This window comes from Geotrypetes seraphini, chromosome 5 (genome assembly GCF_902459505.1).
Source record: "Geotrypetes seraphini chromosome 5, aGeoSer1.1, whole genome shotgun sequence".
In the NCBI taxonomy this organism is placed as follows: domain Eukaryota; kingdom Metazoa; phylum Chordata; class Amphibia; order Gymnophiona; family Dermophiidae; genus Geotrypetes; species Geotrypetes seraphini.
In genome coordinates, this window is record NC_047088.1 from 190691716 (window position 1) to 190697715 (window position 6000).

Consider the following 6000-nt stretch of genomic DNA (forward strand, 5'->3'; position numbering starts at 1 on the left):
GGTTAACAGTATAAATGCCAGCAATTTTGTGCTTTTGACTATTGTGATAGGTAAACTCTTGTGATAGGTAAACAGTGCTATTTGTTACATTGTATAGTGTTTTCAATAAGTCTATCATTGATCTGATCTCACCCTGGGAATTATCAAGCAGTATAAACCCCAGTACTAGAGGCATATAACTTCACCAGAATGGACTCAATTCTTAAGCAAATTTTCTTTAACGTAGAATTCAAAACAAGGTGAAAAATAACATACAGTTCAATTGCTTTAGCTAACAGTCCACCCGCAACCAGCGGGGTGGGATAGGATGGGGCCAGGGGCGGGGTCACCAGTCTTCTTTTTTTTAATCTTCACAAATATGATAACCCTACCCATATTAAAAGAAGCATCAACACTGCACAGGTTGTGTAAGTACAGGTCCATGCTGAAGCTGCAGTTAGGATTTGAAGACATCCTAAAGGGAGCTGCTTTTAAAAGCCAATGGGGATGACGTGTTTTATGACGTGTTTCCTACTGCTGCTGGACAAGGAGGCCACACTTTTTGCCTTTGACTGCCAATCGACTGTGTCATGGGCGGAGCAATGGCCAAGTGAGGCAATGGGCAGCGCTGGGCAGAGCAAAGGACAGTTAAGGGCAGACCCTAAATCTTCCTCTGAGCAGGTTGGTCCCCTTGGCAGCTCTGTATCTGGGAACTTCAATATTGAACATCAGTGCCCAGTCAGCTATCCAAACAAGTGAGGCTGGAGGAAAAGCTGTCCAAACTTGTCCAGATATCTATCGGAGGTATTAGTGCTGAATATCAATTAAACATAGAAACATAGAAGATGACGGCAGAAAAGGGCTACAGCCCATCAAGTCTGCCCACTCTGCTTACCCACCCCCTGTCTATGCCCTAATGACCCAATTTCCTTATCTTGACCCTCATAGGGATCCCACATGGGTATCCCATTTATTCTTAAAGTCTGGCACACTGTCTGCCTCGATCACCTGCACTGGAAGCTTGTTCCAATGATCAACCACTCTCTCTGTGAAGAAATACTTTCTGGTGTCGCCATGAAATTTTCCGCCCCTGAGTTTGAGCGGGTGCCCTCTTGTGGCCGAGGGTCCCTTGAGAAAGAAAATATCATCTTCCATTTCGACACGTCCCGTGAGGTACTTGTATAGTTTCAAACTAGATATTCAATGCTGGTATCCAGGTATGAACTGGTGTTGAATATATTAATATTTGAGCACTTGAGGTGTAAAAAAAATGCTGGCTACTGTGGATTGAATATCTGAGGGCAATACATCTTGCAGTATTTTATGTTGAAAAAACACATCAACACCAAGATTTTTCTCCTGGTAAACAGCCATCTCCTGCATCCTTCATCTGGCTGCTCCTGTCTCTCTCAACCGTCTCTTCCTCATTTTGGGGCCAAATCTGAATGGAATAAAAATGCACTTATGCTCATTGGCAGCAGTGAAAGTCCCTTTAAGGGAATTTAAATGTATACTGCAGCCTCCAAGGCTGAGAGGGAAAAAGCCAGCTGTGTGTTTTTTCCTGCTGATGCACTGATCAGAAATGGGGGTCAGAGTGAGCGGTGGCACTTTCTTGCACTAACAGTCAGCTGTTACAGAGGAGAGAATTGCCAAAGGAGTTGCATCAGGACTGGGCAAGAGACAGTGAACCCTGAAAATGCAAGGTTACTGCATTAGCCTGCCTGTAAACAGTTGTGCTGGGAAGGTGGTATAACAGCAAAATAAGCCCGGAGGGAAAAGAAGAAAAAGAAGGCTTCCAGCAATATTGCTAGGCAACATGAAAGATCATGCTAAGAGCCTTTAGCAGGGCCATTTGAAGCGACAGAATGGAGAAGAAAGCAGAGAGAAGCTGTCAAGTGAGAGAGAAAATTTTCTTAGAAAGAATGAGTGAAGAGAGATGTGAGGATGATTGGAAGCTATATCTCACTGCACCTCTTGTGATTGAGAAGCATCTAAATAACAGTCAGCTTGCCTCCGATTTCCAAGAAAACCCAAAGAAGTCACATTTATTGTTATGGCTGTAAACTTGCCTGGGGTGTCAGAAATGCCAAGTTACTTAGTCCTAGTTTTGAACTCGCTTCACATTACCAGTGTGGTATTAGTTATTCCTAAGTTCCATGGCATTAGAATAGGGCTGTCAGAAATCCAGGGTTGGCCTGGGTAACATGATAGCTATGGAGCCTTCAGACCACTATCTGAGCTGGCCTGCAGGGCGTGCACCTAGCGCTTTAACATTGATTTGTAGTGACAAACAGCTGAGGCAAAATAATTTTTTTTTTTTTTTTTTTTTTTTTTGAAGTTTAAAATTTTTTATTAAACAAAATGAAAACAGTACACAGGCAGTATGCCAACAGCAAAAGTACAATGCCCATATGAGACAACAGAACCCCCCCCCCACCCCCCCCGCCGAGTGATACAATATAAGCCTAAAACAAAGGAAGATGCAAAAGAAAAATATGAAGAGTTTCAAAGTAGACCTCGCCAGGAGCTATAACGAGACCACTGTCGATGAAACGTTCCACAGGAATCATTATTTAAAGCAGTCAATTTGGACATCAAATAAATTTGGTCAACCTTATGTAACAGTTCAGTACGAGAAGGCAAAGAGTCCCGTTTCCAATATGTAGCCACTAAAAGTCTGGCTGCCGTAGTAACCAGGGCCACAAAATGATTCTGATCCACATCCAAACTTCCCAAAGGATAGTTAAGTAAAAATGTTTCCATACGCAATAGGATGGGTAAGCGTAACACATCAATCAGCAATCGTTGAACCATCTTCCAAAAAGGTACAATCTTAATACAATCCCACCACACATGCCCAAAGGAGCCCAGACACCCACAATTGCGCCAACAGTGCCCGTTCCCACAGTGATAGAAACGATGCACCTTTTCTGGCGTGAGGTACCACTGAAATAGCATCTTATACCCCTGCTCCACTAAGGGAGATGCCAAGGAGACTCTCAGCAGTGTACCATAAAGACAGTCCCATTGTCGATAATCCAAAGCCCTCCCCAGCAAGAGTTCCCAACGATGTTCATATGTGTGAGCCTGTGGTCGAGTGTATAAAAGAGCCCTATAGAGACGGGAAATAAGGCCCACCCCAGATCCCATCCTAAAAACTTGTAAGAAAGCAGAGTCTGCCCCTTCCCACTCCGGGATCACCCTCTTCACCATAAAATCTCGAAGTTGGACATAGGCGAAAAAATCAGTCGAGGGGAGATCATATATAGATTGTAAGGCAGCAAAGGGTACCAGTTGTCCACCCACTACCAGCTGACCTAGGACCCTAAGACCCTCCATTTCCCAACGCCGAAAAATCCCAGTATCTTTAGCAGGCAGAAAATCAGGGGCAAATCTAATGGGAGTAGCATAAAAATAGCGCTGACGTGGGAACCAAGCTCGTCTAACCCGGCTCCATGCATGCAAAGTACATTCCATCCCATAAGATGTCTCAGTCTGCAGATCCCGAAGGATATCAAAAGACAGCCAGGGCACTGCTGCCAAAGGGTAAGTAGGCTGTAAGGCCTGTTCTAATGAGACCCAGCGCTGGGAGGGATATGCCCAATGAAACAGTCCCTGCAGTTGGGATGCATAGTAATATGTAGAAAAATCAGGAACACCCATTCCCCCATGTAGTCTGTCCCAGTACATACGCTCCCTCCGCACCCTAGGGGGTTTACGTGTCCAGATATAAGCAAAGGCCCGCCTTTGTAGCCTAAGCAAGAACCGTTTAGGAATTGAGAGAGGTAGGCAGGAGAACAGATACAAAAAACGAGGCAGCACATTCATACGCAAAGCACTAATCCTACCCATCCAAGACAATCTCAATCCTTCCCATCGATCCAGATCAGCAAATACAGTTCTTAGCAACGGAGGGTAATTCAATTCAAAAAGGTCAGTAAGTCGTCTAGATATACGCACACCAAGGTATTTAATGGATTTAGCCGCCCATCGAAACGAGAACCTAGCACGTAAGTCCGTCACCAACAAGTCCGGAAGGGAAACGTTAAGCAATTCAGATTTTTCAATGTTAATTTTAAAGCCAGCCACCACACCAAATGTAGTCAAAACACGAAGCGCCTCCGTCAAAGAACGATGTGGGTGGGTCAAGGTAAACAAAATATCATCAGCATACAATAAAATCTTATGCTCTTCACCACCCACCACAATTCCCTGAATGTCAGCATTCGCACGTATAGAGGCTGCTAAAGGTTCCATGACCAGCGCGAAAATCAGTGGTGACAAAGGGCACCCTTGCCTAGTTCCTCTACGGATCATAAAGTTAGCAGTATATCTTCCATTAACTCTTAAACAAGCCTCCGGGGCAGCATATAGTAAAGTCACCCAGTGTAGAAAAGCACCCGAAATGCCCATTTTCTTCAAGGCCGCTAACATAAACGGCCAATAAACCCTATCAAAGGCTTTTTCAGCGTCAACTGATAACAGGACTGCCGGAACAGAATTTTGATGGGCCACTCCAATAAGATCTAACACTCTTCGGATATTATCACCAGGTTGCCTCCCTGAAATAAAGCCACATTGATCTCCATGGACTAGGTAAGGCAGAAAACGTTGCAACCGGACTGCCAAAATACGAGTAAACAGCTTATAATCAACTCCTAACAATGAAATAGGGCGGTAAGACCCACAAAGGAGGGGATCTTTCCCAGGTTTAAGAAGAAGGGAGACCGCTGCCTGACGAAACGAATACGGCAGACAATCCCCCTCCAGAAAAGAATTAAACAATCTAGTCAGAGGATTGACTATATGGGCCTCCATTTTCTTGTAAAACAGGGGGGAAAAGCCATCAACACCCGGTGCCTTGGAAGCAGCCAAATGACGTATAGCCGCCACCACCTCAGCGGGTTGAATAGGGGAAGAGAGCCACTCCGCATCAACTTCCGCCAAACAAGGCAAGGTGACGCTAGATAGAAAAGCAGCAATCTCCCCCTCCGTGGATTCAATTTCCGGAGTGTACAGAGTCTGATAGAAGGATAAAAAAGCCTGATGGATGTCCCCATCATCCACACAAAGCTGACCCGAATCATTACGAATCCGGGTTATGGAGTGTTGTGCTTGAATTTGCTTGATCTGTGCGGCTAACAAGCGGCCTGCCCTACCACCCCATTCAAAAAACTGTTGTTTCCGCCTCTGCAGGGCCCAAGCCATGCCCTCTAAATCAAGTTCTTGTAAATCTCTCCGGCACTCCGTCAACGCAACCCCCCCAGCCACCGACGGGGCTCTCTTGTGAGCATTCTCTAGGCGTCGAAGGCGAGACACTAATTCTAATCTGCGTGCCACTCGACATTGATTTCTGTACGACCCCCTCGAGATACAACAACCCCTAAGGGTAGCTTTAAAACTTTCCCAAAGAATTGTAACATCAATGCCTGCTATGTCGTTGAATACAAAAAATTCCTCGACATCAGTCTCTAAAAGAGTCAAGGTATTGGGATCTTTTAACAAAGAGTCATTCATACGCCACATGCGACGGCCGCCTCTAACCTGTCCAATCTGTAACTCCAGAGTCAAAGGAGCATGATCTGACCACACCCGGGGCTCAATACTGGAGGCCAGGGCTCGAGGCAAAGCAATACGAGGTAGCATCCACATATCAATTCTAGTATATGAATTATGTTTCGATGAATAAAATGTGTAATCTCGCGTGCCTGGATGTAAATAACGCCACACATCTATCAAATCATGCCTACGCAGGAAGCGCAGCAAAGCTCTTCTGTCGCCTCTAGCGTAGCGGATGGAAGAATTTGAATTATCCTCCTGAGGATAGCAAGTAAGGTTAAAATCTCCACCCACAAGGAGAGTACCTTCTACATGATCCAACAGTACACGTTCTAGCAGTGTAAAGAAGGCCCCCTGACCAGCGTTGGGGGCATAGACATTCAGCAGACTATACAAGGTTCCATCCAGCTCAGCCTTGACCAATATGTAGCGGCCCTCAACATCCCGCACCACCTCTCTCAA